Here is a 12,032-nt window from a genome sequence, read left to right as displayed (position 1 = left end):
TAGCTAGGGTTGCCAGATGGTTTAACAAAAAATACCGAACTCTCCACCCCCCTACCCCCAAAAAAAAGCACCAGGGAAAAATTCTGTTGAGGGGGGAAAAAGGGGGAAGACCAAAGTTGTTAAGCAAAAGTTGCACCACTCCCTCCAGTTTGGGACCACACATAAGCCACCAATGCACCCATTCCTCCCCCTGAGCTAGGCCCCCCAGTCTCTCCATCCCAATGCACTCACCCCTGCCTCAGAGCCAGGTCCCCCTAGTGTCCCCCCATCCCAGTGCGTTCCCCCCTCCCCCTGAGGCAGGCATCCTCAGTGTCAGGAGCCCCCGCTCCAATCAAATCTCCCTCCTCCCTCCCCCTGCAGAGCCAGGCAAGGAGGAACAATTTGACTTTTAAAGTGGCTGCTCTTGCTGCCTGGTCTGGCTGCCTCCGCTCGCATTGTAGAGAGAGGGAGTCATTATGTGGCCAGCTCCCAGTTTCTGCTGGTCACGTGGGCCAAAGCAGCGTGCGCTTCGCTCCCACCCCAGCCCGGCACCGACCTAGCGTGGTACCTGGCAATTGCCCCCTCCTGCCCCCTCTTCGCTAGACTCTGCTGCGTGCCTCACTCTCTGCACCCGCCAGTTGCAGCAGGGGGGAAATTGTCCACCCCGGGCTTCTGTCCCTAGGAAACAGGAAATACCGGACATTGCACATGTCCGGTATTTCCTGTTTTTTCTTACCGGATGGAGCCCGCAAATACTGGACTGTCCGGGTGAAAACTGGATACCTGGCAACCCTAATAGTGTGGGCAGGAGAAGGGCAGTGGCCTCAGCAGAGTTACTCAACATGCTCAGTGCCTCTTTACATACTCAGTGCCCCATAATTTTTCCTAAGTAGCACAGTCTTACAGGGAGCAGCTTTCTACATACCACCAGGGGCGGCCCTTGAGCCTAGGCGAACTAGGCAGTTGCCTAGAGCGCCGCTGGCCCGGGCACCCGATGATGATGTCACGGGGCGCCTGGGCGCCCTGTGACAATGTCACGGCCATTGACGGCCATGCAGGCGGGGGCGCCAATCGCGCTGCCTGCCTGGGGCGCCAGCTGCCGCAGCCGGCCTCAGGCCGCTCCTGCCTACCACCAGCTCCAGTTTTGGGGGTGGAGGAGGGGAGGGATTCTTCCACTCTCATTGGGAAGCAGGGCTGGTGCAAGGAGGATGGAGAAGGATGGGGGAAGGGCAGTGTCACACCACTATTGCCAGGAAAGGTTGGACCCGAGATTGCCAATGGAAGAACCAGACATCTTTGACAGTAAGGGCACCCGGTTTGGGAGAGATGGCAACTGAAACTGGGGCACTCCCTTATAGTGGGCACCTTGGAGATGAGAGACATCCATTTGGGGGAAAAGGAGGGGGCACTCTCATGGCCCAGGACAGAGTACATAGGAGATGAGAAGCGGCCCATTTGGGAAGTCTTGTATTACAGGGATGGAGGATGTGGAAAACCCTTGGTTTAGAGGCAGTCAGAGGCTCCCTCATGTGGGGGTCTCTTGTGATTAAAGCCTCCCTTTGGATCATGCATGTCCAGCATTCACAAGATTTGAGCTTCCCCCTTCTCCCCCCTCCCCCCGCCCCGGCAAAAAAAAAAAATCCCTGCTACAAAACACCCTAATAATCGGGGCCTTTGTCTGCTTGAGGGAAGTAATAGGAAGGCATGTAACCAGGGATATCTGTATTGTGAAGTTATTGCATTACCACTTGCATCACTCCTAGGGTATGTCTGCACTATGGGACGAGGTTGAATTAAGATAAGCAACTTCAGCTACATTAATTGCGTAGCTGAAGTCGAAGTAACTTAACTCAACTTTTGGTGCTATCCACACTGCAGGAAGTTGAATGAAGAACACTCTTCCTTTGGCTTCCCTTACTCCTCATGGAAGCAGGACTACCCGCATCAACCAGCGTGCCCCTCTAAGTTCAAATTAGCGTGTCTTCACTAGACCCACTAATTCTAACCCTGGAAGATTGACAGTAGAGGCCTTGATCTTTCTCTGTAGTGTAGACATACCTTTAGGGATTTTTTAGGGTGTTTTAATGCCTTGTAAGGTGGACTCCCTCAAAGTCATGACTGTCTCCCTATGCCAAAACAGCCCAGAGATACTGGAAAGAAACACTAAATAAGCATCCATCCCAAACTCTGAGTGTCTTTCCATTAATTCAAACTGCACAACACCAAAATAATCAAATAGTTCCACTAGGAAATATTTGCATAATCATCACAAGGGAAATAGTACCGCACTTTTGAAGGTTGAAAAAGAATTCTTTAAAAATATTAATAAGCAGCCACCATCATCAAATCATGCAGAAAGAATAAATCTAAAAGAATTTAGGCCCTAATCCTGCAATATATTCCACTAGTTGCAGGCTCAGAACCTAAGTTTTCCTTGTATAGCTCCAAAAGAAGTCTGTACAAGTGATCTTTTCTGAGGAGCAAATCTAGGATTCTGATCTAGGAAAGTATCAGAGGGGTAGCCGTGTTAGTCTGAATTGCAAAAGCGACGAGGAGTCCTGTGGCACCTTATAGACTAACTGAAGTGTAGGAGCATAAGCTTTCGTGGGCAAAGACCCACTTCGTCAGATGCATGTAGTGGAAATTTCCAGAGGCAGGAATAAATAAATAAATTTATTTAATAAATATTTATTCCTGCCTCTGGAAATTTCCACTACATGCATCTGATGAAGTGGGTCTTTGCCCACGAAAGCTTATGATCCTACACTTCAGTTAGTCTATATGGTGCCACAGGACTCCTCGTCGCTGATCTAGGAAACTGAATCAGACAGATCTTTGAAAGATAAACAATAAGATATAAGACAGCACATGGTATTCAGTAAGGCACATACTAGTTTTAGGAAGTTCTGTTACAATTTTTTTCTTACTCTTCCATTTTCATGCATGACAACAGAAATGGGTTTTTAGTCAGGATTTGAAGATAGGGCACAGTGAAGAAATTTAGGCAAGGCATTTCTTCTGAAGGGAGCAGCATGGGAGAAGGCAAAGAGGGAGTATGAGATGAAAAGATTACTGAAGCTGGAACACTGTGACTGAAAGGTAATGTAGTTGAAGTGACATCAGAAGATTTGGTGGCAGCATTTTCTACAGTTTGGATGGTTTCACACTTGGATATCAAATAGACTTTAGGAGGTGGGAATTCCTGTAGAGAGGGCAGATCCAAAAAGGTATTTAGGCTCTTAACATCCAATGAAATTGACTTTTCAGTGAAAGTTAGGAGCCTACTTATTTTTTATTTTTTAAACCAAGATGCAGACAAACAATTTAGTTATAACAATCATTTTACCCAAGGACCTCTTGATATCAACTGTCAGATGATGCAGTGGTGCATAAGGATTAAAGGGATTCCTTGGATATTATATTCTAGCTCACCAAAGGGCACCATGTTAGGTTTCTATTGAAAGCCTTTGTCACACTGATCATCATAATATGTATGTATATATATGCGGATAATATATAAAGAGATATGTCTATATGGGATATTATGTTCCTAAGGCTTTGTGGTTAAAAGTAGATAAACCAAAGGTAGCATGTCTTAAGTCAGATTCTGCCAGCAGAAGATGGGAGATATGTATCTCTCTGGTTGACTACAGTGTAGACATAGCTAAAGAGTAAGGGGCACATACGTTCAAGGCTTCTTCACACTAAGGGTAAGAAATGTCTCACTATCCTTGGTAACCCTGGAAAGCATCACAGACAGAAAAGAAGGAGCAGATTTTATATACGCCCTCGAGTTGCGTCCGCCTGAGTTCTGACCCTCCTCCCCCACACTTACAACCATTTCTGTAAGGGCGGAAGGGGCCAGAAACCCCCGACTTATGTCCTCGGCCCGCATGGCGCCTACTGTAAATGTGGGTTTGAGTTACGACACCCCCGACTTGCGACACTTCCTCCGGAATGAACCCGCATTTATGAATCGTGTAACTCGAACCCACATTTATGAATCACGTTGGGGGCCTCCTGTATATATGTATATATGTATATATATATTATTAGATGGGGGGAAGAATAGTGCAATTTAAATGCTAATAGGAACCTGATATTGCAAGCGCTGACCTAGGAGTAGTCCTTACATCACTGGCTTAAAAGTATTACTCATTTTTTAAAGGACTACTTATGTGAGTCAGGGTTTGCAGGATCAGGCCCTTATCTGAAGGGCATGCATAGAATTATAACACAAATATTCATTTTTCTTTTTTTTGTGCCCTCATTTTGCACCTCAGATACATTTTGCTAATATCTTTTTTCTCTCATCTGGGAAAATCATTTTAAAAATTATATTTAGTTCACATTTACTAATTGAATGGAATTATTTATAAAGGTAAACAGTTACTGATAACTGAATTTATTGATACTGACTATTCATTATCTTGTATTATTGACAGATGTTATAGGCCACCAGCCAATACTCTTTTCTAATATCCTGTAATGTGAGACAATGTCTAACAGCTACACACATGTGACACTGTTCAGCCTGCAAGACTCATCTGATTGACACTTTAGGGGTAAGTTTTCAGAGGGATAGCCTCATTTATCAGCACAATTTGTATCTGCTTTTATACCCACATTTCAGTTTCAGGTACAAATCTGAATGGTTGCACAAAATGCAGGAATAAATTAGGTACTTAGAATTAATTTGCAACCACAAAATGAATTGCAGGTGTTAATCTAGCTACCCATAAGGAACCAAAAATTAAGGCTGCTCTAAATATACCTTCACCTTACTGGAACTACTGCACATTATTCCAGCTATAATAATAGGTTCCAGTTGAACCTCTCTAATCCAACACCCTTGGGACCTGACTGGTGCTGAACCAGAGAATTTGCCAAACCATGGGAGCTCAGTATTGCCTACCAGCATTTCCAATACTTCCACACCTTACTGGGCTCATAGAAGATATTTAGGGATAAATTAGAGCTAAATAACAGCACAGAACAGTGAGAGCCAGGACTGGTGACTATAGACAAACTTTACGGGACTGCAGGAAAATTGTCTACATCCATGATAAGTGGACATTTGGCTAACTAAAATAATGCCGGACCACTGATATTGCTGGAACAAAGAGTGCTGAACTAAAGAGGTTCAACCTGCATTACCCATATTTACCATCCCCAAAAGTGCAGTGTTTATGTTAAACAGGTTGTTGATTCTTGTAGATACAAGATTATTTCAAAATGCTTCCCTTCTTGGCTGTTTTATGTGACCTGCAAGTTATTTCTGCCCTTATTCTCATATGTAAAGACAGGGCAAGAAACATAATCCTGTCATCATATGTGCCACATTAATACTGCGATTGTACATCTGTTTATGCCTATCTTCCTTTAAAATCTAAGTGGGCTGATGTTTTGTCTAAACTGCTTCAAACTCCAATTCCTCTGGTATTTTCTCTCATACCAGTTTTTGAGTCCCTGTCAACCAAATGTTCAAGTCATCTGATTTATTTCCTTTTAGTCAACTGATCTAACTTCCTTTGTCACTTAAATTCCTGTCCTGGAGACCTGCCAAACAATGCCTTTTATGAATGAAACAGTCATGCCTGTGAGATTCCCATGGAACATAAAACTACTAAAACAGCAGTAATTAAACTGTAGGCTAAACAATTTTTGATGCTATTGTTTGAAAAATTAATCTAATGAACTGCAGAAGGAAGGTCTACAGCAATTGCAGTGTGCTGCATAATGCATAATTCCAGACATTTCAGGTCCCTCATTTAAATTTGCAGGTGTTGGGGCACCTTTCTCTTTATCTTTTTTCTCGTTGTGTTCCTTACCTTCCGGTGGTGATATTGTCAGATATACTGTTCCTCTTAGAACCAGTTGTGATTATTTAATAATGTCAGAAATGGAGGATTATTCTTCCATTGTAGAAAATATTACTGTGTAATAAAATATACTATGTAATCACTTTAATATGAGATTCATTATATGATAAACTGAACTGATAAATACAAAAAGCATGTACAGGAAACAGGTTCATTGTTTTTATTTTATAAAGTCAAATTAGTTTATGATAGCAGCCTATGGCGTCCATCTTTCCTGTTGGACAATCTTTATTGGGTTACTCAACTGTATAGTCAAGTGTAATATAAAGTATTTAGAATTTGGTAGGACGGTACATTAGTCCACACTATTGTTTGAATGGTTTAAAATGGTCTCACAATTTCTAGTGGATTGCTCAAGAAGAGAATTTGACTGCTATTGCTCCACTGCATATTCTGCTTCTGGATTCCAGGTGCCTCCATATAAATGTCCATTTTTTTTGTTCAAATATCCTTTTTGTTGTTTCATTTATAATTTAGGTGGAATGGTGTACCAGTAGAGCCTTGCGCAGATTCAAAATTTGTATCTGTATCTGCAAAAATGAGCCACAGATATCTGCATTGATATCTGTGAATGGAAATACTAACAGATATAAAGTGGATATCTGCAAATCTGAAGGGTTCTGGAATACAAAATTTGTATCCACATTCTCATCCATATCTTCAAAAAGGAGCTGCATCTGAAAATAACATAACTGGAGTTGACATACCTTTAGCCGAGCTTGGCACCATCTTCACAGTGGGAGGTCGATGGAAGCAACTCTCTCATCAGCTTCCCTTACTCCTTGTTAATAGGCCCGCTAAATCTAATGCTATAAGATCGAGATGTGGCCTAAGCAAGAACATTTATTCTTAAGATAAAAGCACTGCAAAGTAAACATTTTTTTAAATAAAAAAACTTGTACACTAGAAGCTCCAATGCACATTCTAAAAGCAAACTAGAAGTCATACATCAGTCTTTGGGGGCCCTCATTTCCCAAAGTCCTTTGGCAAGTATTTGGGCCCCTGGACAAAAGGTCCTGTCCATTTTCTAGATCATAAAAATGGCCATGAGTCACTTTAAACTCAGCCTGTTTATACCAAATCCCTTTCTTTGAGTCTGAAAAATCCATCTTGATCCAGTACTGTATCTGCAAGACATCCCAGAGGATGGTATCTCTCTGAAGGTGTTTACAACCTGAGGGATTCACCTGAATCACCCCCACTCTTCTTAGTTCCTGGAGGAGCTCTGACAACTCTTCCTGCTGTATCTGCACACAGTCTGTGGTCCACAGCAAAATACAAATAAAGTACAATATTATTCCCAAAAATATTACATGGAACAGCAATATCTGGCAGTCTTTTTTTAAATATTTGCTCAGAACAGTAGCTGCATGATAAGAGGGTTTAATTAGCACTGGGGCAGTATCATTTTTGGAAAATATTTGGAAGATTCAGAAAGAGTTCATTAGCAAGAAAATATTTTTATAGTCACAAATATACAGCTGAGTTGTTTTGATTGTTTTACAAAAGTTGTGTTGCACTATATGGAAGTAAGTGTTCCTGATTGATCATTTATACACTTATTTCCACAAAAGATAGCATATTACATATGCAAAAAGGTATATGTATAACAAATTACACATTACTAGCTATTTTGTTGACAATAGGAAATGCAGATTGTCCTAAAAAACTTTTCACAAATATGTAAACATAGTACATTTTCTCCTTTGCAGATAGTGTTTTGGAAATAAGCTGAAGTAATCAAGAACTGAATACTTGTTTAAACATATTTGTGAAGAGTAGACTGTATTAGTAGATTACAGTCATTATTTAAGTATAGTATTTACCTTTCTATTCATTTTTTGCTGACTTAATGGGAAATTTTCTAGCATGATTATGTTTTAATACTGTATACTAAAACACTATGAAAAGGAATAGTATGTTTTTACAGAAAGCTGTAAAGTCAAAGAAAAGATCTCAAATTTCTTTCAGCATGTTTTCTTCACATGCATCTTTTCAAAATCTTTTTATTATTTCTTTAAAATAATTACACTCAAATAGACAAACCAGTGAAAAAGGCTTACAATTTGTTTCACAGAGCCATGTAAGAAACAAAATTCATTTCTTTCTAAACAAAGACCGTAGGAACTATCATAGGTACAATAAATGGAAATCTCATACGAACATTATCTAGTTCTAGTACATAAAAGTCAACATTGGATAATATATTTTCTAATAGTATTGATGTCTTGTAATGTGAGTCCTCTCTATAGCATTGACAGTAATGCTTTGATCCTGTAAGCCCTTGCATGGGTCCTGGTCCAAAGCTATTGAAGTTAATGGAAAGTCTCTCATGGTTTTCAGTTAATTTTGGGTTAGGCTCATAGTCTGCAGCAGTGAACACAAGGTTGTTGCCTGATAACACAAGTGTGTGTGTCAAGATTATATATGGTTGCAATTAAATTATGCACTAGATACTGTCTTTTGCACTGAACCAAAATAAGTCAGTCTAAATCTCCTTGCACATCTGTTCCCATCTTCTTGAAGACTTAGGGTGATAAAGAGATGGTATGACAGGGAATAGGCATTCTAAGAAAACATGGTCTTAAATATAAACCATAATCTTCAGCATACAGCATGATATGCTTTCTTATGTGCTTTTAGCTCTTAGGAAGCATAGATCAGTAACCAGTGGACCCAATGTCACTTGCCATGTCAGACACATTGCACATATACTTAGAATAATTTATTACTCTCACCACGAGGCAAGAATAACTTTGTGGCCATTTACTAGCAATGTCTATAATGTGGGATCAGGTTGACTTATTCACTTTGTTATGCTAATCACTTTGTAATTTGGGCTTATTCTCAGAGAACTCTGCAACTGAGCTGTTTAGAATCAATCAAATCTTTGCTGAGAAGATTATCTATATCTTCATTTAATATTTACAAGTTCCTCAGAAACTTGTATTTTATTGTTCATTCTTTCCCTATCATCTGTATTTTTAAGAAATGGCATTTAAGTAGAATTGGATTATTCAGTCCTGTATAAGCAGGACTCTCAAAAAATATCAGCAAACTATTAGCACCCAGAAAGGAAGAATGACTTTGTGATAAACATTAGGCTAGGACTTAGGAGATCTAGATTCAATTATCATTAAGGAGATGATTTGGTCATAGAGGTCATTGATTCTGTAATTTCAACAGCTCTCGTTAAATTCAGTTTCAACACTCCTTGGAGTATGGCTTCAGGCGCAGCTGGCGGAGCTTGGGCTGCTACCCCACTCTGAATGTATCCCTCATGATTTTACCATGATTGTTCTGTAAATTTTGCTGTGACAAAATTGTATCCGTCATTATCGTTGTCACACTGCTGTATGACCTGAACAAGTTATTTAATCTCTTTGCACCTTAGTTTCCTGTCTGTAAAAGTAGCTTAATAATTCTTTCTCCTCTTTGGAGGGCTACCTGTTTAGGTCTGTTTAGGGTAAGCTTTCTCTTACCATGTATTAATACAGCAGCAAACATGACAATATCATAATAGATGGAGCCTTAGGTGCACTTATAACAGAAATAATGAGTAACAATAATAATATAATTAGGTTGCTTAATCTGACAGGGATCAATGGGCTAGTTTTTCAACCATATTTAGGTGTTTCAAGTTGCAGATAGGCATCTAGGTAGCTTTTCAAAACAATCCAAATAAATGAGTCATGTAACTCCTATGACTTTCAATAGGAGTTAGGTGTCTGACTTGTAAATCCCACTAGGCATTAATTGGCATCGTCTATTAAAAACAACAACAACTGGTGCTATGACACTAATTGTGAGAGTATTCAGCTATTGTAAGACAAACTATAACATTTCCATCAATTGATGTGTTGGTTGTTACATGCACTCTCATTGGGCCTGGAGCCCCACTTTGTTTATTCTACAGTAGAAGATAAGCTGACTTCTATTGGTAGCCAACTGTATCACTATATGAAATAATAATAATTTTAGGTTATTTTTACAGAGGAAGAAGCAGAAAGTATTTTTCTTATCCTTTTATAGAGAGTTTTCTTGGTATAGTAATCAGTATTATTTAGAGGAGTAAATAGAAGGACTGGCAGCCAAGAATTCCTGGATCAGAGACTGATGATGTGAGAGATGGGCACGTCACTTATTCTCTCCCTATTTCAGATTGTGAAACAAATAATGCTATTTTAGCTACCTTCCAATGGCATTATATGAAATTAATTGCTGTTTGTACTGCACTTTGAAATAAAAAGAGCTATATAAGTGGAAAGCATTATTACTAGAAGCTTGATTTTGTTAGCATTATTTCTGTGCCACATTCAGTTTTCTGGTTCAAGTTTGATACCTTATAAAGTACATAAAAAATGCATTGCCATGATTTCACTTATACAAATAACAGTAGATTATTCAAGATATTATAATGAACCTGTTTAGTTTCAGTGTCCTCTACAGGCTGGGATCATAAATGCCCAACTGAGATCCTTTCCATTGGCTAGATTCTCCTTTAGTAGGGAAGACTGTAGTAGTAGATTATTGTCCTTTAGGAATAGCAGCAGGAGTTCTATTCCTGTCTCACTATGAAGTTCTCAGTAACCAAGCTGTAAGCAACCTGATATCCAGATGTGACCATAGATGTGTTAAAACATGTTTGTTTCTTTTTTTTTTTTTTTTGCTCTTCTGTGTGTGGTGTTTGTTTTAAGTGTCCAGGATCATTGGTGCATAGATATTTGCCTTTGGAGAAAGGATACTTATCCGTAAGTCCTTCAATGCAATATGGTGTGTGGGTGTTCAGTCAATCCAACCTCCTCTCCTTTAGGAGTCTGTTTGCAATAACTGGTTAGTTTAGGGTCTATCTCAAAAAAAGGAATGAGCAGTTATGTGACCGGGTGTGGTATAAATAACCTTTGAGGCACACAAGATGCAGAGCTAATGAAGTGCCTGAAAGAAAAAGTCTTAACTATCAAGCTATGAATCCACTCTCCTTGTGCCACAAACCAGAGGTCATGTAACTTGGGAATGTGTAGCCAAAGATAATACTACCTTCAGAGAACTCTACTTACAGGTAAGTAACTCTCCTTTAAAGGAGGTATCTTTGTGTGGCAGACTGTTTATGGGAGCAATTTGAATTGAACTTTAAATGAAAAAGGCATATCTCTGTAAGTGGTAATAATTTTAGTCATCTTGCTGTGGCTAGGGGTTGTGGAATTCATTAGCACAGATTAACATATAAAGTGGGTGAGATATCTAATAGCAAATGTAGAGGTTTAGGGACCTTAATTCATCACTGAATGAACAGCGTGTACAGTATTAGGGACTATGAAATTTTTAATTTACACAAAGTGTCCAAGAATATAGGGAATAAATTTAAACCCAAAACAGATAATGGAGCTGTGCCCTGCCTAGCTGGCAAGTTGAATTGTTTTTACACTGAGTGAAGAAAGCTAATTATCCCAAGCACAAGGAGACTGCTAAAAATAATAAGATTATAAAGAATAATTTGCTGATATAATTACAACAAAATTGGGTACACACAATCGTCAGATACATGTATTGCTTGACCTGGGCGAGAAAGTGAAATAAATCCTTCCTCTATAGCCTTCGTAAATTTGTTTTTATCATCTCCAAGTGGTGTTTGCACAGGCAGCACAATTTGCATGTGTAATGTGGCTGTACAAATTGACAACAAGTAAATTATTCAAGGAAATAGGCTGGTCGTGGGTCTGAACTATCTCGCAAAGCCTATTCATTTTGAAGAATCACTGAGACGTGAAGCTCATACATCAACCATTTTCTGACAATCCTCAGACTTATTGTCTCCTAAAATGTCATTATGGCTATTATTTATGAAGCTAATTCATTTATTAATATATATTTAACTCTGACTTGTCATGCACCTTAGCAGGCATTCTGTGCACAGCATATTTTTGAATAGATGAAAGAGTTTTGCATGCTTTAATGATTACTGTAAGCCGCTATAGATTTATAGAATGCAGCTTTATTATCTTCTTGCATTAATACCTTTTTATAACTTTTTTTTCCTTAAGGCCATCAAATATAAATGGCAAATGACATATCCAAAAGATTGTATAAAAAGAGATTTTCTTGGAGTTTTTTGAATGTTAGAACAAAATGGGTTAGCTAACTGTTAAGGCCTAATTCAGTTTTAAGAGTATA

Source organism: Pelodiscus sinensis, chromosome 8 (genome assembly GCF_049634645.1).
Source record: "Pelodiscus sinensis isolate JC-2024 chromosome 8, ASM4963464v1, whole genome shotgun sequence".
Lineage (NCBI taxonomy): Eukaryota > Metazoa > Chordata > Testudines > Trionychidae > Pelodiscus > Pelodiscus sinensis.
Note: the sequence above shows the minus strand (reverse complement) of the source record.